Genomic DNA, 24,295 nt, shown 5'->3' with positions numbered 1-24,295 from the left:
ACAGGCCAGAGCAGCAGCCCTTTCGTTTTCTTTGTTTGTTTTTTCTGCCTTTTTTGCCTATCCCTTGTTTGTATTGGAGCATTCTGGTGAAACTGGCAGGATGGGCTATTAGGAAGGAGGGTGGATTTAGAAAGATCACTGCTCTCATTAGGTAAAGACACCTACAACTATTGAATTTTAAATGATGTCAAAGTTTGTACAAAGAATGTACAATTTCTCATCTACGTTCCTTACTTTAGACTCTTCTCCTCTTCACATCTCCACATCTTCCATGGAATCTTCTGACTCCAGGTTTATTTGCTGTTTCAGTAGTCAGTGAGTGGAAAAGAATATCATTTCTTGTGTAACTTGTTACAGATACAATGCTGAGAAATTCAAAATAGCTGTGGGGTTTCCTTAGCTATCCTGAAAGGTTTCAAAGATCTGGGACAGGCCATGAAAATCAGGTGTGTCCTCTGAACTTCAGGATCATGTGGCACCCTTGGCCCCTTCTCAGGCATTTGAGATTGTATTGCCTAAAGTTTAATACTAGTTGTGGTTGAGAGTGTTCTTCCATTATAAACCATGTCCAGGTCTTCATGAACTTTCTAGTGGGGGGGGGGGGGGGGCAGGGAGAGATTAACTTTTATGGCTGAGTTTATGTTTGCGTGTGTGAATGTAGTGTTGACTTGACAATTCTGGAGATTGAGGGCTTCTGTTTATCTAGAGAACAGATACAGCATAGCTCACAGCAATGCAAGCTTCTCTATGCAGATTCACTAGTGTGGCTCATTCCTGATCTGAAAAGACCACTGCTAGGAATTGGAAGATAATTTGTTTTCTATATCCATCCAGTTATTGGACTCTCTGTTGAGACTGCCATGGGTACCATTTAGAAGTGGGGCTCTTTAGGTTTGTGGTCACTTGTCTACTGGCAACAGGAATAAAGATACTACCAAATTGACTTCTCATCAGGAGCAGTAGAACCATGAGGTTTTGGGGGGCAAGCACCCCCGTAAAGGAAATATTGTGGAGGCTGATCTATATTTCTGCCTCTGTGCTTGTTGTTCATTGTAAGCTGTGCGCAAGGGGCAGGGGTAGTGAGAGCAGGACTCAGAAGTGGTGGAATGGCCACCTCAGTGCTTTAGATTGGTCTCAGGAGCAGGTAGGAACCACTCCCCATCCTATCCCTGACGTCTTGACATTGCCCCACTGCCCCTGACTCTCCCTGCTCAATGCACCCCTCTTCCTCCCAGTCAAAGTGAGCTTCTCAGGCTTCCTGCTTCTCATAGGCTTTCAGATAGCCATTATTTGTCAACCACTTTTAGTCCTTACTGAAACTAGTAACCTGGAAGTTACCAATCATCTGAGCCAGCCAGTCCCCCCCAGAATGCTAGGGTTTTCCTCTGATCTTTTTTCATAAAACTCCCACTGTGATTTTTTTTAAGAGATTCAAAATTTTATACAAGTTAAGACAATTTTTTAAATTTTATTTTTGTACTCTTACAATGTTAATTGTTTTTGTTTTAGACATCAGGTTTAAGACCTATTAAATCCTAAATGAAGACTAGTGCTTCTGGCATATTTAAGGAATTTGTTTTAAATAGTAAAGTTATTTCTTTCTTAAAATGGGGTGCCATCATTTTTCTGTAGCTTTTGAGCAGTGCACAGCTTCCTGATAGAGCTATAGTGAAACAAACACAACTGATTTTATTTAAATGATTATATACCCAACTAAATGCTACATAGTCTTATATGAATGCCCTGGGATGTTTTTTCTTTTAAGGACCAGGAATTGCAAAAATCAAATGAACTCATCCTGTTAATGCCACATTAAGTTTTAGGTCTAAGGAAAATTTAAAAAAAAAAAAAAAAATTGAGGGCGAGATCCTTCAACTGGATATGTGGGAGCAGACCCTTAAGAACATAACATAAGAACGGCCGTACCGGGTCAGACTAAAGGTCCATCTAGCCCAGTATCCTGTCTACTGACAGTGGCCAATGCCAGGTGCCCCAAAGGGAGTGGACCTAACAGGTAATGATCAAGTGATCTCTCTCCTGCCATCCATCTCCACCCTCTGACAAACAGAGGCTAGGGACACCATTCCTTACCCACCCAGGCTAATAGCCATTAATGGACTTAATCTCCATGAATTTATCCAGTTCTCTTTTAAACGCTGTTATAGTCCTAGCCTTCGCAATCTCCTCAGGTAAGGAGTTCCACAAGTTGACTGTGCGCTGCGTGAAGAAGAACTTCCTTGTATTTGTTTTAAACCTGCTGCCTATTAATTTCATTTGGTGACCCCTAGTTCTTGTGCCATCCTGGGGCTTCCCATTGACTTCCACACCAGTCATTACTCAGCCCTGTTGCATGTACATATGTAGGCAATAGCAGGTTTATTATATACATTTACTATAGGGAACAAGAATCGCCTTGTGGTCAGAAATGAGGAATTTAAGTACTGGTTCTGCTCCTGGCTTTGCTCCTGATGTGTAGTAGGGTGTTGGCTGTCACTAAGGGCCAGGTTTTCAAAAAAGCTCAGCATGTTACGTTCTGAGCTCTTTTGAAAATGTAGCCACGAGTATCACAATGGAAGCTGCTGCATTAAATGTGACCCTTATTTAGGTGCCTATATAGGATCCAAGCCCTTGAAAATCTGATCCCGATTGTGGGTGCTGACCTCTTCTGAAAATCTAGCTTTTTGTGACTGTCTTGGTTTCCCCATGTAATACTTCACAGGGTGTTATGAGGGTTAAGTAACTGTTTGTAAAATGCTTTGAGATTCTGCTTTATGATTAAAGGAATTATTAAATGCAAAGTGTTGTTTATGCTCAAAGTGACTTAGTTACAGTTGATCCAGGAAACATAAATGTGAACATCCCGACTCTTCTGTGGTTAATATCTCTACTTCCAAGTTGCATTAACACAGTATTTCCATATAATTCGAATATAAAGTGTACATTAAGGAATAAAATGAAAAACTTTCCTATGGATTGGTATTTTGACATTAGTGTTCAGTTGCATCTGCTCAAGACAAGTTATGGCACCATGATACTATTTTTTTTTTTTTTTTTTTTTTTTTTTGAAGTATCTCATGCTGTCATGCTCTCTGGAGTGGCTCATGACTGAGTGCCTACCTCGGGGCAGACTGTCAGAAAACAAGGGCAGATATCCCACACTGGTGGTATGTTCTATAATTAGATTTCATCAAGCCAGTGACAAATGTGAACTTCTGAATCACTATACCAGTCTTGTCATGGAGTCACAGACAGTCGTCCCCTTAGACTCTCCAGTCTATCTTGCCACCCAGGCAAACTGAACTTTGTGATAAAAAGGTCACTTAAAAATCACACTACATCAGGTTTCACTGAGTCCCAAGAGACTAATCATTTACCAGATCAATTAGTACTTCAGATCTTTCACCAAAGACAACACTAACAGCCAATTGTATAGTAAACTAACTATAGGTTTATTAGCTAAGGGAAAAAAATGAGCGTTATTAAAAGGCTATGACAGGTAAAATACACGTACAAGTGAATCACAGTTTGTAACGCCAAATGGTGGCAGTTATGTAATAAACTGCCTGTTTCTCAAAAGTCTTTTCATGGTACCCAGATGGTCTCTGTGAAATCTCGACTTTGCATCTGGCACATGTCTCTGTAAGAGTCCAGATGCATCAGATAGAGAGAATCTTTTCTTGAATCCATATTTATAGTATTTCACTCAGTAAGCAAGCTTACAGTGTCTCTACCCACCTGGGCTTGTCCTTTGATGATGGTGTGTGAGGAATGTATTTTGACCTCCGACCATTATACATAATGGCCATTTGCTTTGAAATTAGCATTTTCTGTTAAAAGTCTTTAGATCCTTCATAAGCATTTCACAAGATTTCTTTGATGGGTTATTTAGTTACAGGGTAATGCTTGCTGTTACATTATGACAGGAACAGATAAGTGAAAACAATACAAGTATCATTCCACTAGTTTTCATAAAGTTTAAACATCTGAACGCACTTTGATCTATACTAACACACAAGCGAATTGGCCTGGGGTTGTGACCTGAGCTGGCACCTGGTTTGCCAGCGTCACAATCTCAATTGCTGAAATTCATTTTATTTTTAATAAAATGCTAATGGGATTAATCCAATTCATGAGCTAATGGTATGCTTTTAAAATATAATTTTAAATAAAATTTTACTGATATATTTCACTAATATAATTTTATGCAAGCATATGCACGCCAGCCATAGTAAAATAGGTCTCAACCATTATGCTATATTTCATAGAGCACAATTCCAAATATCGCAAAGTATACTTTTAACAATGAACATATTAGTAATAAATTTGGGGAAACTGGTCTTTTTACCCTCCCTTGTGCAGCACTTGGAGATATGAGTAAAAAGTTCTGTATAAGGGCTAAGTATTTATTAATGACATCATAGTTGTTATCCTTGGGGGGGGGGAAGAAGAGCTAATTGATGGAGAAAGGGCAGAAGATAATAAAATGACATGGTAATAAAATAGGGCTGTCAATTAATCGCAGGTAACTCATGCAATTAACTACAAAAAATTAATCGCAATTAAAAAAATTAATTGCGATTAATTGCACTTATAAAAATAGAATACCAACTGAAATTTATTAAATATTTTTGGATGTTTTTCTACATTTTCAATATTGATTTCAGTTACAACACAATACAAAGTGCACAGTGCTCACTTTATATTATTTTTGATTACAGATATATACACTGTAAAAATGATAAAAGAAATAGTATTTTTCAATTCACCTCATACAAGTACTGAAGTACAATCTCTTTATCATGAAAGTGTAACTTACAAATGCAGATTTTTTTTTTCTTTTGGTTACATAACTGCACTGAAAACCAAAACAGTGTAAAACTTTAGAGCCTACGAGTCCACTCAGTCCAACGTCTTATTCTGCCAATTGCTAAGACAAACAGGTTTGCTTACATTGACGGGAGATACTGTTGCCTGCTTCTTATTTACAATGTCACCTAAAAGTGAGAACAGGTGTTCGCATGGCACTTTTGTAACCAGTATTCAAGGTATTTACGTGCCAGATATGTAAACATTTGTATGCCCCGTACATGCTTCGGCCACCATTCCAGAGGACATGCTTCAATGCTGATGATGCTTGTTAAAAAAGTTTGTCAATTAAATTTGTGACTGTACTTCTTGAGGGGAGAATTGTATGTTTCCTGCTCTGTTTTACCCGCATTCTGCATATATTTCATGTTATAGCAGTCTCGGATGATGACCCAGCACTTGTTTGTTTTAAGAACACGTTAGCAGATTTGACAAAACGCAAAGAAAGTGCTGATGTGAGATTTCTAAAGATAGCTACAGCACTTGACCCAAGGTTTAAGAATCTGAAGTACCGTCAAAAATCTGAGAGGGCTGAGGTGTGGCGCAAGCTTTCAGAAGTCTTAAAAGAGCAACACTCCTATGTGGAAACTGCAGAACCCAAACCACCAAAAAAGAAACTGAACCTTCTGCTGGTGGCATTTGACTCAGATGATGAAAATAAACATGCATCGGTCCTCGCTGATTTGGATAGTTGTCAAGCAGAACTCCTCATCAGCATGGAAGCATGAAGGGACATATGAATCTTTAGTGCATCTGGCATGTAAATATCTTGCAACGCCAGATACAACAGTGCCATCTGGATGCCTGTTCTCACTTTGCAGGAGATAATGCTGCCTGCTTCTTGTTTACAATGTCACCTGAAATTGTAACCAACCTTGTTTGTTTGAGTGATTGGCTCACCAAGAAGTAGGACTGAGCGGACTTGTAGGGTCTAAAATTTTACATTGTTTTATTTTTGAATGCAGTTTTTTTTAACATAATTCTACATTTATAAGTTCAACTTTCTTGACAAAGAGATTGTATTACGGTACTTGTATGAGGTGAATTGAAAAATAAATTTTTTTTGTTTTTTACAGTGCAAATATTTGTAATAAAAAATAAATATAAAGTGATCACTGTACACTTTGTATTCTGTGTTGTAACTGAAATTAATATTTTAAAAAATATAGTAAATATCCAAAAATATTTTAAAATAAATGGTATTGTTTAACAGCGCGATTAATCGCGATTATTTTTTTTAAACGCTTGACAGCCCTATAATAAAATAAAAAAGTTGACCCATCATGAGGAAAGAGCCCCAGAAAATCAAAACAATACAAGAAAAGTGGGAATTCTTTATGTGGAGTAAACCACACTAATATAATTTATCCATGGCTTTCCCCAAGATTTTAGGGAAGGGCAGGAGGCCAGTCATCAAGAGAACTGTGTGAGCCCCAAACATGAAATTTGAAAATGAAATTGCTTAAATTGTTCTTTTGTGTTATTTTAATCTAAATTGAAGTTTATAAGAGCATGTATTTGGAGGAGGGATGTGTGATTTTATTACAACACATCTATATCAGAATCCAGACCCTCGTGTTAGGTGCTGCACAAACCTAGAAATGGTCCCTGCCACAAGAAACATACACTCTAATAAAATAGTAAACTATGTACTTATTAACCATCTTCCTCTGGTGGTGTACCTAATACCAATGACAATCAACTGATTTGTTTTTTTCCTATATTACGAACAGTACAAATAGTGACATCTGTGCCACTGCAGAATCGAGTGCTAGTGTTCTTGATGGTTATTAATTGTTTAGAAGTATTGCTAAATACCCTTACTTTAAGAATAATTTGGGGGAAACAGGTCAGAGCCGGTCTTTTTCCTTCTGAGAGAGTGTGTTGTCCTTGTGAATGCAGACAGTTCAGTGTGGATCTGCCTGATTTTATTTGGAAAGTAATACAGAATTTCCTTACAATTGAAGACACTTGAATCAGCCACTGAGTAAATGCAATGTAGATGAACCAAACTATTTTCCACTCAAAACAGATCCACTGATTGAAACTTTGCAGATATTATCATGGAGGCAAAACCCCTCTATTTTGACTTCTGTACAGCCACACCATTGGACTTAAAAAATCTTTGCAGTTGGTCAGTCAGATTCAAATTGCAGCTTCTGCTACTGGTGCTCAAGCTTTCTTTCCTCCTGCCTGAGTTTGCATAGTTCATTCATAAACCAGAGTGATTTGGAAAGACAGACTTTGGGAGGAAGGTGCCTTGGGGCTATTCTATGGATATTTGAGGCCAAAAAATCATCATAAACTCTTACCAAACAATGGAATGTTCTGTCACAAGGACAATATTCTTCCTCAAACTTCCCTAGAAATGCTCTGGTACCATCAACCTTAGAGGGCCTGGTCAGATGATCAAAACAAATCCCTGACCCTGACAGGAGAGGTGTGCCACAACCTTAAATTACATGAGTGAATAGCTTGATGATGACTTGGGGGAAACTTCCAAATATTAAACCTCCAATCCTATCCCAAACATAAGATCCCGAGCATGGCCAGCTGTATGACCTGAACCAACATATTGGGCTCTGGTTTCATAAATTTTCTTGGGAGATTTCTCAAGCTTAAGTGCTTCAGGAAGTGATGTCTGTGATTCATTATATGACATTTTTCTCCTTTGAGAACTAATGCCCCAATGTGGATCAGATTGAATATGCAACTTTCTAAACTAAATTAGCAGTAAACAGGAATTGCCGTGATCTCATCAATTTCACAGCCACCCAATGGGGTTTTGAACAGCAGCAATTAACTGGCTGGAGTCTTATTTCACTGTGTGGCAATACTAGAATACTAGTTTTTGGGGGAGGGGGAAGGAAGAGAGCAGTCATTCTCCCCCAACAGTAATTGTCAATGGGGCTCTCAAGGTTCCAGATGGCCGCAGAGTAAGATATGTGATACTCTGGTCAGTGTCACAACTAATATTCAGAATGGCTATTGGTAGCTGTGAAACTAGTCAGATCTTGCCATCACCTGCCACCTAGGAAAGCTGTGAATGGTAGCAGAGGTACCAATATGATCTGAGGGGGAAGTTGCAAAAATGGGAAGAGGTGAAAGGAAGTTACTTTGAAGCTTTCTGTTCTTTTTCAGCAGTGAGGATGGGAAGGGAAAGAGACTGGAAGTTCTCCCTTTGCAGTGGTTGGTGATGGTGTGGAAGAGGGAGATACACTGTAACTTAACTATTTTTTAAATAAACTGTGACCTTTAAAGGAGAACTACAAAATAAAAGCAAACTAGATTTGTGCCCTTGTTTGTTCATTAATGATGTATAAAAAGAGCCTGACAACCACCACCTTCCCAACATCCCAGCCAAATAAAATAATGCTTATTTTTTAACTTGAAAATATCAGGAGTGTAAAGTCTTCTTTTGCTTGTTTTTGTTTGTTTACCTTGAAGATTGTAACTTTGGGAGATTTTTCAGCCCTAAGTGAAGGGGACTGGGTGTTTGTTAAATAGGATTTAATGAAATCAGAATTTTAATTTTGGATAAAAATGACTACTGCTCTTTCAATTAATACATTTTCAGTGTTTCTCTGATGTTATAATCCCACCACTTTTCCAGTTGCTTCCTGGGTAGATAGTCCTGAATTTTAGAGCTGATTGAAAAACAGCTACAAAAATTGTGGAAAATGTGTCCCGTTTTTTCTATTGAAATTTGGAAAATGTTGACCGTCTTTACTGAATTTTGAATGTGTGTGTTTAACAACAACAAAAAATAATTCAGACTGTTTTTATACACCAAAAAGAAGCCAATAAGGTCAAAAGTTCAAACTCACCTTTCGCAGTCACTAATATTGAAGTTTAAAATTAGTCATATAGATATAAATTATTTTTAAATATATAGTTTAAAATGTATTTGAACTAATTTCACAAAAATGGCATTGTAATTGTCTTTGCTATTAAGAACTCTGTAGGTGGTTTTTTATCTTAAGCAGACAAGCCAGCACTTGCATTCAAGTATTAAAATACTTAGTAGCTGTAAGAATACCTTGGCCTTCAGTTACCATGCACTTTTTTTTTAAAGTCAAAGAATTCAGCCATAAGAAAAATAAAATAAAAGGAAGACTGTTTCCTTTTAGCTTTGAAAGTGTTGTTTTGCTTTTTAAAATACAAAATATTTTCACTATAAAACAAAACAAACCCACACAAATTATAGAATTTGGCTCTGTATTCAGCCAATCCATGCATACATAGATAAGCTCTAGCACTAAACCTCTTTTTATTGGAGGTTCACATCTGAGTGATTGAGAGCTAGGAAATGGTGAAGATTTCACAAAAATGTCTTAAGTAGTGTTCCATTCAGCTCACAGGCATCTCAAACATACTCTCCACAGTCGTGCAGGATAATTGAAAGTGGGGACTATTTGAGGTTATAACATTGCCTGGGCTAATAAATTCTAAAGTTGAAAGCAGAGGTGTATGAGCCTAGGAGACAATGATTATAAGTTATGCTTTAATAGATCATTGAATGCATATCTAGCCAAATATTTTAATTAATTATAACAGCAAGAAGACCAAAAAATGCCACATGGCTCAGATAGTAAAGGAGATGGTGAGACACACAAAGACATCCTTTAAAAATCAGAAGTCAGATCCTACTGAGGAAAATAGAAAGGATCATAAACTCTGGCAAGTCAAGTGCAAATGTATAATTAGGCCTAAAAAGGCTATAAAGATCAACTAGTAAGAGTCACAAAAACCAATAACAATTAAAAAAAATAAAGTAAAATTTAGAAGCAGAAAGCCTGCCAAACAATCAGTGGGGACACTAAACAATCAAACTGCTAAAGGAGCATTCAGACAAGGCCACTGTGGAGAAGCTAAATTAGTGATACTCAGAACTCAGTGGCTCAGGAGCCAAATTAGCATAGCAATCAAGGTTACCCGAAAGAACCACAGTAGTGTGAATTCATTATTTAATTTACTATACCTATCTATCTCTATATAGAAATATATATATAAATTTTGCAGTCATTTTACTGTGAGAATAATATATATAATTCTCACAACAAAATGACTGCAAAATGTTATATATATTTCTATATAGAGATAGATATAGTAAATTAAATAATGAATTCACACTACTGTGGTCATTTTGCTCACATCAGAATGACGCCCCAAGTATTCTACATTTGGTTAATAAGATAGCCAAAGCATCCTGATCGGTTAATAATTAAATCACACAGTGTTTTAATATCATGTGCTGCAAAGAGCCACAGGAGACACATTAAACAGCAACTTATGGCTCCCAAGCCTCAATCTGAGTATCACTGAGCTAAATGAATTCTTTGCAATGGTTGTCACTGCAGAGAATATGGAGGAGATCCCTACGCTCAAATCATTCTTTTTAGGTGACAAATCGAAACAACTGTCCTGGATTGCAGAATCAATAGAGGAGGTTTTGGCACATTGATAAATTAAACAGTAATAAGTCATCAGGACCAGATGGTGTTCACCCAAGTTTTCTGAAGGAACTCAAATATGAAATTGCGGAACTACCATTGGTGGTATGTAATCCATTGCTTAAATCAGCCTCTATACCAGTTAGCTGGAGGGTAGCAAATGTAATGCCGATTTTTAAAAAAGGTTCTAGAGGCAATCCTGGCAATTACAAGCTGGTAAGCCTAACTTCAGTACCAGGCAAATTGGTTGAAACTATAGTAAAGAACAAAATTATGGGACACATTGATGGACATGATATGTTGGGGAAGAGTCAACATGGCTTTTATAAAGGGAAATCATGCCTCATCAATCTATTAGACTTATTTGAGGGTGTCAGCAAGCACACAGATAAGAGTGATCCAGTGGATATAATGTACTTGGACTTTTGACAGGGTCCCTCATCAAAGGCTCTTAAGCAAAGTAAGCAGCCATGGGATAAGAGGGAAGGTCCTCTCATTGATCAGTAACTGGCTAAAAGATAGGAAACAAAGGCTAGGACTAAATGGTCAGTTTTCACAGTGGAGAGAGGTAAATAGTGGGACCGCCAAGGATCTGTACTGGGACCAGTGCTGTTCAAAATATTCATAAATGCTCTGGAAAAAGTTTGTAGAAGACACAAAATTACACAAGATAGTTGAAGTCCAAAACTGACTGTAAAGAGTTACAAAGGGAACTCAATAAAGGCAGTGACTGGCAACAAAATGGCAGATGAAATTCAGGGTTGAAAAGTGCAAAGAAATACACCTTGGAAAACATCCCAACTATACATACAAAATGATGGGGTTTAAATTAGCTGTTACCATTCAAGAAAAAGATCTTGGAATCTTTGTGAATAGTTCTCCGAAAACATCTGCTCAATGTGCAGTAGCAGTCAAAAAAACAAAACAAAACCCCAAACCCAACAGAATGTTAGGGACCATTAGCAAAGGGCTAGATAAAACAGAAAATATCATAATGCCACTATATAAATCCATGGTAAACCCACACTTGAATACTGTGTGCAGTTGTGGTCACTCCATCTTAAGGAAAAGGGGCAGAGAAGGGCAACAGAAATGATTAGGGTTATGGAACAGCTTCCATATGAGGAGAGATTAAGACGACTGGGACTGTTCAATTCAGAAGAGAGACAACTAAGTGAGGGATTTGATACAGGTCTATAGAATCTTGAATGGAGTGGAGAAAGTGAATAAGGAAGTGTTATTTATAGTTCACATAATACAAGAACCAGGAGTCACCCAATTAAATTAATAGGCAATATATTTAAAACAAGCAATAGGAAGTAAGTCTTCAATCAACACATAGTCAACCTGTGGAACTTCTTGTCGGGGGATGATGTAAAGGCCAAAAATATAACTGGGTTTAAAAAAAGAATTGTGTTCACAGAGGATGGGTCCATTGATGCCTAGTAGCCAAGATGTTCAGGGATGCAACCCCATGCTCTGAGGGTCCCTAAACCTGTGACTGCCTGAATCTGGGACTGGACTGCAGAGGATGAATCACTCGCTAATTGCCATGTTTTGTTCATTCCCTCTGGAGCATCTGGCACTGGCCACTGTTAGCAGGCAGGATTCTGAGCTAGATGGACCATTGCCTTGACCCAGATAAATTAAAATTCAGTAACACTAAAATTACAGAGTACAGCAAATGATGCTGAATTGCGTTATTGTTACAGTAAGCAGTTCAAGTTCATACTGGTTAAATAGTCATATGATCTTCCTTCTGTCCTAAGCGTCAACTATATTATGTTTGAGTAATGTCCTCAAGTAATATTCTCAGGGACACTGAATAAACACAGGTTATAGATAAGGACAGATATCATTATTAACATATTTTTCATTCTGGGCATTAAATATGAATAGTTAATACAAACAAGCTGAATTTATGTGCATAGAGATTAATATAAAGGCAGATATATTGGCTAAAGAAAAATGAGTTGTAAAGTATACCTCAATTTACAAATAACTTACTTACTTATCTGCTATAATTTAGAGAGAACAGTATTTCTAATTAGATTAGTCAGAATCAAGTTTCTCAATATTTTTCCTAGAGATTGAGAGTCTTTAGTAAATTTTGTTAGCGGTCTCGCATCTAATTGTTGCCCAGAAGAGATTCTATTCTAGAATGCCTTCGTTTTTCAGGGAAGAGGATAGAGGCTTCTAGAATACAGGGACCCCCTGGTGCCAACTGGCAAAGGGCCCAACGGTACATAAAGTTTTATAGGAATCCCCAGGTCAGATATATGCATAATATGTCACTGAAGGGTGACGTGAGATCTCAACGGAGAGCCAGTAGCCCACTAGTCGTCATAATCTTGTAAAATGTAGCTATTTTAAAAATTATGTTCTTAAGGTTTTGAAGTTTAGGCAGGTTACCAGGCGGTGATACACCTCAAAAACAGGAGGTAACAAGCACCTGTCTCCCTGTCTGGACATTTGTGTATTGTTTATTGTATGCCTAGCTGCATACTGAGCCAGGTGCAAACTAAGAAATTTTGAAATTTACAAGAAAGGAAATCTGCAGAATGAAATAAACAACACGGTGGTGTCCTGTTTATGAATAAAAACTAAGGATTGTCATGATATATCTTGGCATGCAAAGGAACACACTGAGTCCTTCACCTTGGAGGCAAGCTGACAGTGTGCTTGTGTCAGTGGTTTTCAAACTGCATGTCCAGCCAAGGGGAGCTGGGGGGTAGGGGGGAGGGGAAGTGTCTGTGCCTGCCGGCGAGAGCCACACCGAGCTGCTTGCACACCTCTGCCTAGGAGCTGGACCTGCTGCTGGCCACTTCTGGGGTGCAGCGCAGTCCGCAGTGCCGGGACAGGCAGGAAGCCTGCCTTAGCACCTGTGCTGCGCTGCTGACCGGGAGCTGCCTGAGGTAAGCCTGTGCCCCAAGCCTGCACCTCAATCCCTTGCCCCAGCCCCCCCAAACCCAGAGCCCCTTCCTGCACCCCAAACCCCTCATCCCTGGCCCCAGCCCAGAGCCCTGCCCCCTCGTACTCCAACCCCCTGCCCCAGCCCAGACCCCCCCACACACCCCAACCACTCATTCCCAGCCCCACCCCACAGCTCTCACCCCCGCACCCCAACCCTTTGCCCCATCCCTGAGCCCCTCTCACACCCCAAACCCTTCATCCCCAGCTCTGTTGGGTCATGGGCATTAACAATTTTCTTCACCTGGGTCGCCAGAAAAAAAGTTTGAAAACCACTGCTCTAAAACACATGAGAGTATCTTATTAATTAGGTCTCAACTCTAGAATGGGTGCTTTGATTTTATGTTATATGTATCCATTTGTCCCCAATACTTCTGTTTGCTACTATTTGAATCTCTGTGCTTTGTTAAATAAACTTATATTTGATTTCACAATAAACATATCTGCGTTCTGTGTTACCTGGAGCAGTGATCTGAGGTGGAACTGGTAAGCTGGGTGTACTGTTTCATTGGAAGCAGTGAATCTATGAATACTGCGAGCATTGAGTGGACCAGGGGCTGGACACTCCAGAGGAAGGCTTAGAGGACTTGGAGGTTGGAGTGTGCCAATCATTATACTGTAGAGTCACTGCGGGGTCTGGGAGGCCCAAAGGAGAGTACTTGTTTTGCCTGGGATGGATGCAGTTGGGGAGCTGACCCCTGGAGGCCCAGACAAAGCTTCCTCATGCTAAGGGCAAGTGGTAGCGAGGTGCCTCACAGCCTGGGGAAGAATCACAGCATCAGTGTACCCCTTCTATCCCCCCATTGAAATCCTTTTTTGAGAGTAATAATGATAATTTTTGCTTTCCTGCCCTCCGTGTACCACCAGTCTGGTAAAGAACAAAATACCAAGTGACTTTTTTAAGAGCACTTCCTCTGCCTGTCTAGCTGCTGATATGATTGTTTATCTCTGTTTCAGTGACTTAAAATTAATGGCTTTTGTGTGCATTTATTCATGGTACTTGAATAGCGATCTTCTTGCAATGCATCAGGCCTGTTCAATGAACTGTTCCTGCTTTCAGTAGGTCAGGAATCAGCTGCTCAAGAAATGAGGTCAAATCACCTCCTTCATCTCCCCCTGGGAGTCAAACCATTTCTTTTCTCTTTGATTTGGAGTTTGATTCTGGAGTTCAAGCTTATTAGTCAGAGAGCTTTGTTACCTTTTGTAGACATGCATGGAGCCTGAGAAAAAAATAAAATCAATTTTCTGCTTGTGTGTCTGAGTAGAGGCATCAGCATTAGAAGTTTTAGTTTTAGTGGAGTCTACAAGAGTTTCCAGTGTTGTTACCTAGGCTGATAGTATACAATTTCCCATCTCCAGCAGCTTGTGCAATATTAGGACTTAGAAAATGTCCATTGATTTTAAAGTATCTAATTTTTCCATCAACAGAAGCAAGAACTGTTGCTGCTTCAGAGCAAGGCGGCAGGTTCATTTGACCCAAAAAAGGCTCTTTTGCTTTCTAAAAGTTCTGAAAGCTTCTTTTTTAATCTTAGCTTGCCTAAAGTTTGATCTGTAGTTCAATCACTTAACTTTTTGATGAGGTTTGCTGAAGAACTGCTAAATTCCCTGGATGTTGAAAGAACAATAGGTAGCTAATCAAAACTATCCTCTTTCCATATGCTAGCTCTCTCTTTAACACCCTTTAAAGGTAATCTCTAAAAACTTGTCGAAAATAAAATATTAAAATATTTTTGCTTGTGAATTCTTTGCTGTATGAATTGTAAAAAAGTAGCATTTATTGGGAGAAAATGCTATAGTCTGAAAAGCAGTACTGAAAAAAGCTCCATGTCTAGACAGTGTTTATTGCAACAAAATCTTGTTGTTTTGTAAGTATAAAGTCCCCTGTACTTGTTCCTGAAATTAGGAGACCTACAAAATCTGCCACAAAGAGACTGCAGGGAAACTCTGGAGTGCGGCTAATGTGATTCAATTTGCTAGCTTTTACCTCTGGAGACTAACTTCATTCAAGACATAGAGATAATAGATTGATGAGTGCTAGGAGTACTTGATGAGTACTATAGAATTGCCTTTAAATAAATCAAAAACACTAGTCTTTAAAAAATTTTCTTGTAAATTAGGCTAATCCTTTCAATTTGGGATAGTTAGCATTCTTGATGCAAAAGAGGCTCAGTACCACAACAGCATGATGGGTTGTACATCAGGATTGAGGTATTTTAATAGAGGTAAAAGTAAATACATGAATTTCACTTTCATTAGTGCTGAAGAATTTTTGTTGTTAGCATTGTTATGGCAATAAAAAGTTAATAATAGTACTTGATATGAAGTCTCTGGAAAGGGACTAATTTAAAATAGTTTCTCTTTTCTTTTTTCTTTTCTTTTGATTCTGTATAGATTATTTTTTTTTAAAATCCATCAGAATTGTTACCCTACCATTCATTGTCTAGAGATGTTGCTATCCACTTTAAAAACAAACAAACAAACAAACAAACCAAAACCCTCCAGCAGCCCCTTCTAACATGGTAACCACTTCTCTGTGTGGTATTAAATTCCTTATAATAGAAATGAGAAAGTCGGCATGGCTTACTTAAGCTGAGTGTTAAATATTTTTGGAACATTAAATAGCAGTACAAATCATGAGATATTATTAGAGGTGTTTATAACCACTAATATCTAGTAAAATTAGCTAATATAGAAGCTGGCATATGAAGGATTATTCAACAAAAGTGAGAACTTTCATGAAATTGTTTAAAATAAGCGATCAAACTGAGTATACAATGGACTAGATGTCCATGGTATTATCATTCAAACTTGATGTTTATAATTTTGCTTTGTACATTAAATATATTATGCATTCATGTGCTTAAAAACCGTATTTCATAAAAAGAAGAACAGGAGTACTTGTGGCACCTTAGAGACTAACAAATTTATTAGAGCATAAGCTTTCGTGGACTACAGCATCCGAAGAAGTGGGCTGTAGTCCACGAAAGCTTATGCTCTAATAAATTTGTTAGTCTCTAAGGTGCCACAAGTACTCCTGTTCTTCTTTTTGCGGATACAGACTAACACGGCTGCTACTCTGAAACTTGTCAGTATTTCATAAAGAGACCCAAGACCATAATCTTATTTCAGATTGTTGGTGCTTGTGTTCAGGCACAGTACATGCGTTACATGATCTGCAGGGATATGTGTGGTTTTCTGAGATAAGAATCTACACTGTTAACAATTTATTGCACAATAATTGCTAGCTAATTGTTTTTATTAAATACGATATTTGTGTTGAAAGACAAATTCATTTTTGAGATTGAGGCTGCATTAACTACTGACATGGGTGGTTGAGAAAGCATAACAGAAATGTTGGGTTCTTCAAATATCTTCCATGACATACATAAATATGAAACTTTTATTATTCATTATTGTTGGAATATAGTTGACATTCCGATAATAAAGCATTTTAGATAGTGGATATACTTGAGATAATGGTATAATTTCTGTTGTGCTCTTTGTTATGAAATGTGCCATTTTGGGATAGCTCGTCATTATACCTCCTGTTCAAGTAGTTTTTGTCATTCAGAGACTTCCACCTCACCAAACTAACATAAGAGGTTGTCTTTCTGTGTTTGGATGTAATGTTACATTTCCATTATAAAAAAGGAAGGGTGGATAAGAGAAGTAGTTACTTCTTCTAAAAACAGTCTGCGCCCAGGACCAGAATAACCAAATATTGTTTAACACTTCAAAATATTCCAACAGACCACTTTGAACAGAAAGTCACCCATTATGCCAGTGTGGCTTTTTCACAGTATGGAAGGAATTGTCTGTTGTGTAGGGAAAATATTTGAGGCAGTATGCCCCACAACTTTTCCAGGTCTTGCAGCGCTTCTAATGCGCCGGGTCAAAACACATTGTGGACGCAGGACATAAAATTTGAGGTTTTTTACCCACGAAAGCTTATGCCCAAATAAATCTGTTAGTTTTTAAGGTACCACCGGACTCCTTGTTGTTTTTATAAAATTTCTAAAAAGCAAACCTTATGGGAAACCGCCTTTGATTGGCTGGCTCTTTCCTCATTTACCCGCATTTTGGGGAAAAGCAGCTAATAATGGATTCAGCAAGAACGAGGCAGAGCTCTCCTCTCTCTCCACTCCGCAATGTGACATTATTCTCCCAAGAGGCAAGGGGGAAAAAAAGCAGCAGAAAGACCCCAGCAGTTCAAGGAGGCTCCTCTACCTCCTTCCCTTTCTCTTTGAGCAACAGGTCAGTCTGCTTTCTGCTCCTCCTCCTTCCCTTCTCCCTGGCCTGAGACGAGGGCAGAGGTGAAGTTGGGGGCGGGCAGAATTGATGGGGGTTAGGTGGGGTGGAACAGTGGTTGGGACAGAATTCATGGAGGGCTGGAGGGAGCAGGATTGATTTGGGGATGGAATTAATTGCTGGCAGGGAGATGGGCAAATGTGGGGGTCGATCTTAGAAACTCCCACTTTTTTCAGACCACATTAAACATTGTGCCTGAGGCTTCTCTTAGACGGTTGTCTGCCATGCAGTGAGGGTCCTTTTGCCCCAGAGAATTTCTGCAAAATCAAGCATACTCCTGCTTCTTGTAAATGCTTATAGAAGGAAAAACAAGATATTCTGCTTTAGAAGTAATTTAGTGAGAATTTCTAGCTCGGCTTTCAAAAACAGGAAAAGAATCAATTATGTGTGTTTATGGATGTTACTGAAAATTGTACTTATTGTAACCAAAGTTGAAAATTCCTTCTTTTAGATCAGAAGATCTCACAAGGTTAGAATTTGTATCACTGAATATAATTCTTGCTAACAATACTTGTATAATTTGAATTGATGATCAGTTTAGAATTGTACTTTCCATTACAATCCAGTCTTGATATATAAATTTAAAAGTTAAACATATGTTTACACTGACTGTGTGTGTATTATAAAATTATCTATTGGGCTGGAAATATAACAGTTTTTAGAATGAGAGAACAGAAAATAACTTCACCCATAATGAAATAGTTATATCTGCCAACTATTCTTAACAAGGATACAAATCAATAAACATTTCTTGTGTCACTGCACAAGAGCCAAACTCAAGTGATTTGTTAGTATTGTCACAACTAAAGGTGGAGCTATAAAAAAAGTAGTCTCAAATATTTTTTTCAACTTTAATACTTTTTCCTTCATAATTTATAATAAGGTGCCAGGGTGGAATCCTATATATCTCCGAAAGAAATATTGCCAAAGTGGTAGGGTAGAGCACTTAATGTATGCTTCCCACTGAGCAATATGAAGAAATTTGCACAGTGCTCAGCAGTGTGAAGAACTCTCTAGACTGGTGCCAAATTGAGCATTGATGATTAGGGGAAAATAATTATCACCTGCACATAGGTGATGATGTGCTATGTAGTGAGACCAAATGATGTGCACAGTAGCCAGTTTTAGGATTTTAATTTAATCTTTTGTATGCAGTGTTGTTGTAGCTGTGTTGGTCCAAGGATATTACTGAAACAGTTTGGGCGAGGTAAAATCTGTTATTGGACCAGCTTCTGTTGGTGAGAGAGACAAACTTTTGAGCTTACACAACACAGAGCTCTTCTTCACGTCTGGGAAATGTATTTAGAGTGTCACAGCTAAATACAAGGTGAAACAGATTGTTTAGTATAAGTAATTAACACACATTTCACCTTGAATAGTTCCTTGAAATATGTGTTAACTATTTATGCTAAACAATCTGTTACACCTTGTATTTAAAGGTGACCCTCTGAATACATTTCCCAGACATGAAGAAGAGCTCTGTGTTGTGTAAGCTCAAAAGTTTGTCTCTCTCACCAACAGAAGCTGGTCAAAATAAAAGATATTACCTCACACACCGTGACTCCCTAGTTACTCTTTTTGGCAGCCTGGACTAGTGGCTACAGGAGAGTGCTTAAGCACTGCATTTGGAAGAAAAACCTGAGGACTGACACCATCACAAGGGCCAGCTATGACAGAAATGTGCCTGGAAATTCTAATAAAGCAATATCCCTCACAGGAAGGTGCTCAGTGCCTCATGTTGTGTAGTGGGCATAGTGTTCTTGCTGGCCTACCAAATCTATACACTGTTTGCTCTTGTCATCTTTAGTGAAAACAAAGGAACAAAGCTCACAGAGTTGCCAATTCTTGCAATATTTGGTGACTTTTTGAAAGTTTCCCATGATATCATGATTGCTGGCATCAAACACTCAGTTTTTCCCTTATACAAACAGGGCCGGCTCTAGCTTTTTTGCTGCCCCAAGCCAAAAAATTTTTGGCTATCCCCCCTCCCCCCCCCCGTGCTTTTTTTTGGCTTTTAGACATGTTTGCACTTTGCAGTTTTGTTTTGACTGTTTAAAATTTAAAAAAATGAAAACAGAGAATTTGTAGTTAGTGAAATAAAACAATTTCCTACTAGTGTAATTTTAACATTTAATTTTAACAAAAACACAATAACAAACAATTTGAGTTCAACTATACACTGTAATGAAAAACGTTAGTGTCTTCCAGTTTCTCATAAATTAAAAGAATTTATATGAACTGAATTTTTCTGGTTTTTATACTTGCGTAGTCTTTTAATAAGTCAGTGAAATCTAAATTTTTTGCAATAGTACTTTCAATTGAAATTAATGCCAGTCCTGACATACGATTTTGAGACATGGTGGACCTCAAATAATTTTTTAGTAATTTCAGTTTTGAGAAACTGCGCTCACCAGAAGCCACTGATACTGGTGATGTTAAAAGAATGCGTAATGCTATAGCAGTGTTTGGAGTGAAAAAATAATTTCTTGCTATAAATTCTAATACTTTTAGAGGAGAAGTTTTAGGACTTATGAGCTCAGATAAAGCTATTAATTCATCATACAATTCTACTGCATTAATGTCAGCAGTGTTATCAGTACTGAGCGCTAAATGTAGGTCTTGTATCAGGGGGTAGCCGTGTTAGTCTGTATCTACAAAAACAACAAAGAGTCTGGTGGCACCTTAAAGACTAACAGATTTATTTGGGCATAAGCTTTCGTGAGTAAAAACCTCACTTCTTCGGATGCATCATCAAATGTAGGTCTTGGCACTGCTTCATGAGGTCTTCTTTGGAAAACTGATTTTTAATATTTCCAATATCGTATAAAAATTCGAAAGTTTCACAATGACCATGCAACTGACAAAATCTTTCTTCAATGGAAGTTATAGCTACATCCAAAATACAATAGAAACATTCAACTTTAAACCTTTCGTTTGGCTCGAGAATAGGATCATCATGAGCCTCATAACAAAACTGTCTTGTTTTTTTCCGAGGACGAATGAATTTTTGAGGTGCAAACGTTGGTTCAAAATCAAGATCCTCTGCTATTGTTGCTTCTTTGACAGTTTTTTCAAATCCTTCATCTGAACGGTATTTTTTTAAATATTCCAGCGTTTTATTCAAAATCATCTTTGCCTAGGATATGTCTATGGTTATGTTCTGCATAACTTTGCTGGTCAAATTAATTTGATTTAGAATATTGTGCCAAATAACCGTGCAACATGAAAATTGAAACTGCATCATTTTCTGAGCCAATGTTTCAGCTTCATGTTGAAATGAAGGATCATACGACAAGTCCTGGCTTATTTCTAATAGTGCATCGTAAATCTCGCCTGATGAATATCGGAATGCTCTAATAGCTTCTATCCTGCTTTCCCATCTAGTTTGACTCAGAGGTTTAAGTGTGAGTTTTTGTTCAAGATGCTTCTTCAAGACTGCCCAATGGTGTGTGGAAGCACTAAAAAAGTTGTAAATTGCTTGCACTGTGGTAAAATATGAAACGGCATCTTTAGATGATTTGGCGGCATCACTGACAACCAGATTGAGTGAATGCGCATGGCAAGGAATGAAAAAACCTCGATTGTTTAAATTCAATATTCTTTGCTGTACACCTGCATGTCGTCCTCGCATGTTTGAGCCGTTATCGTACCCTTGGCCGCGCATATTTTCTAAAGGTATTCCACAGTGTTCCAATCTCTGTAGAATTACATCTGTGAGGGCTTTCCCAGTAGTTTCATTCACTGGTATAAATTCTAGAAAGTGTTCACAAATTTTCACTTCTGCATTTTCATCAATTTTCAGAAATCGTAAAACTATTGACATTTGCTCGGTTTTGCTCAGATCTTGAGTACAATCAACTATAAGTGAGTAATATTTGGCATGTTTCAAATTGGATAAAATTTCATTACGCACTCCATTAGAAATTAATTCTATTATCTCATTTTGTGTATTTTTACCCAAATAATGGGTGTGAATCTCTCCATCTTTCACTCTTCGTACATGCTCAGCCATAACATTATCAAATTTTGCCAATAACTCAACCAATTTTAAGAAATTTCCATTGTTATTCTCATATAAAATATCCGAGGCTCCACGGAATGCGAGGCTAGGAAATTAATGATTGTCAGTAAACGTTCCAACACTGCTTGCCAACGTAGAATTTCTGAATTTAGTTGACGTTGCTGTACTGCATCGATTGTTGTACCGGTACGTAATCTGTTTGACCGCTCAATCCAATTTGTCAATGAGCGTAAATGATTTTTTGATGTTTCATGTTCTTTCAAATGCTGATGCAAATTTCGCCAGTCATTAAAACCTGCAGTGGCCATAAAAATGTCCGAGTTACAGAACAGTTTGCAGCAAAAACAAAAAACTACATCTTTGTTCTGTGAATACACTAACCACGATCTATTAATTTGTTCCCCATTTTTCATTTTTTTCTTCATACTGGATGGCATAAATCGACGATTTGATTCATTAAATGGATATTCAAATGTAGGATCTAGTTTAGAAGGACCTTTTTCACAATAATAATTCGCATTGTATCAGTAAATATTGTTGGCCATGTACTTGGATCTGATCCTATGTCAGTCTCTCCACCGTCCAATAATTGTTCTTCAGTTTTAGATTTGGATAACAGTTCTTCATTTCTGGACTCTTCAGCTGAAGTAGTAAATCTTTGGATGGATTGTGATTGTTCATCTTTATCAGTTAGTGAAGATAATCTTTGGTCAGATTGTTGTTCATCTTTATCAGTTGATAAAGGTAATCTTTGGTTGGATTGGTCTTCATCAGTTGATGAATAATCACCTTCAGTGCATTGCTTAGAGCTTTCTCCTTGATTGTCGACTTTTTTAAAATACTTTTTTGAAGTACGAGATAGTTTTTCTAATTCTTTTTGCCGTTTCTCTCTTTGTTGCCGGTAAGCAGCACCAGAAAGTCGTTTTCGTTTTTGTCCCGACATTTTAGCCCTATAACCACTGGCACCGACGCGAAACAGAAATTAGCGCAAATGGCGCCGATAGGGCAGCACAGTACACACAGGTAATCGTGATTTGAGTGACCATGTCACATGACATGATATTTTTCACGTCACACTCCTATTGCACTACTGTACTTGCCATAGATAAGGCGCTAGTCATTGGGGCGAGAGAGCTCCCCACGAGCTTGGATACACACTGGACCCAGCCCTGCTGGCGTTTTCCCAGCGCTGAGGCCGCCCAGCTGGGAGTCCGAGGGGCATGCAGTGGAGAGAGCTCTGTGGCTGGAGGAGCCAAGGAAGAGGTGCTGGGCTTGCTGGACAGATGCTGCCCCTCTCTGCCAGGTTGCTCGCCCCCTGCAGGGGGGGAGGCAGAAGGAGACTCCAGGCACTGGCACCCTGAGGCCACCCTGCTGGGAGCCCGAGGAGCATGCAATGGAGAGAGCTCTGGGGCTGGAGGAACCAAGGAAGAGGTGCTGGGCTTGCTGGGCAGATGCTGCTCCTCTCTGCCAGGTCGCTCGCCCCCTGCAGGAGGGGAGGCAGAAGGAGACTCCAGGCACTGGAGTGCTGTGAGGGGCTGGGGAGGGAGGCAGCAGCCTCTGGGGCTCCAGCAGGCAGAAGCTCCCCAGGGGTCCTGGGGACCCTTCCACCTGGCCCGACTCTTACCTTGCTGCAGATCTGGCCTGAGGTGGAGTCATCTCTGGTCACCGCCGCTCCCAGGGCAAGGGGTTGGGGCTGCTGCTGGATCCTAGCCCTGTTCATCCTTGGGCTTCGCCTTGGCTCTGGCACGAGCTGGGCTCAGCCCGGGCTGCCGCTCCGCTCCCCTCTCCCCTCCCCTGGCAGGAGGTGGCGCAGGGAGGAGGAGGAGGAGGAGGCAGAGGCGGGGACAAGCCGAGGAGGAGCGGACCGCCCGGGCGCCATGTTCCCTCATCCTCTGCAGCTGGAGCAGGGCTGCGCTACCGGCTCCCGCCTGGGTGTGGGGGGTGGCTGCTGCCCGCGGGAGAGCGGCGTGAACAAGCCGAGGAGCAGTCCGTCCTCTGAAGCCAGGGCAGGGCCGTGCTACCGGCTCCCGCCGCTTTCCCGCTGTCAGCGCCCACCCCCCAGGCAGAGCTGGTAGCGCGGCCCTGCCCCGGCTGCAGAGGACGGGCCGCTCCTCGGCTTGTTCACGCTTCTCTCCCACGGGCAGTGGGAAGCGGGAAGCGGCCACCCCCCACCCCTCAGGCAGGCGCCGGTAGCACGGTCCTGCCCCGGCTTCAGAGGACGGGCCGCTCCTCGGCTTGTTCACGCCGCTCTCCTGCGGGCAGCGGCTACTTACCCCCCAGGCGGGAGCCGGTAACTCAGCATTTTGCCGCCCCATACATTTTGCCGCCCTAGGCACCAGCTTGTTTAGCTGGTGCTTAGAGCTGCCCCTGTATACAAACTGACTGCCTTCACATTGCAGGGGATAGCAGAGGGTTAGTGGAGTCCCTTTCTCAGCAGCCTCCAGGGAGGCCTGCCTTTATTTTTTTTTATTTTTTATGGGGATGGGAGGCATGAGTTTAAGATTGAATTTTATGCTTGAAATAATCAGACACACACAGGTTCAGGCAGTTGTCCCCTAAAAGCTCAAAATCTAGAAGGCAAATGAAAAAGCTATAATTTATTGGCTTAAAAATCATGATATATTTTAAAATAATCTCATGGGTTTTTTGGTTTTGACTCATGACTTTTGAATGCTTG

General features: G+C 39.5%; 1 protein-coding gene across 3 annotated transcripts in view; it reads left to right on the top strand.

Annotated features, from left to right (window-relative positions):
• Positions 1-24,295, top strand: part of QSER1 (glutamine and serine rich 1) — an 85,286-nt gene that overhangs the window by 4,403 nt on the left and 56,588 nt on the right. The gene's annotated exons all lie outside the window — the stretch shown is intronic.

The sequence above is a fragment of the Malaclemys terrapin genome, chromosome 4 (genome assembly GCF_027887155.1).
Source record: "Malaclemys terrapin pileata isolate rMalTer1 chromosome 4, rMalTer1.hap1, whole genome shotgun sequence".
NCBI classification, from domain to species: Eukaryota; Metazoa; Chordata; order Testudines; family Emydidae; genus Malaclemys; species Malaclemys terrapin.
Note: the sequence above shows the minus strand (reverse complement) of the source record. Positions and strands in the feature narration are given on the sequence as shown.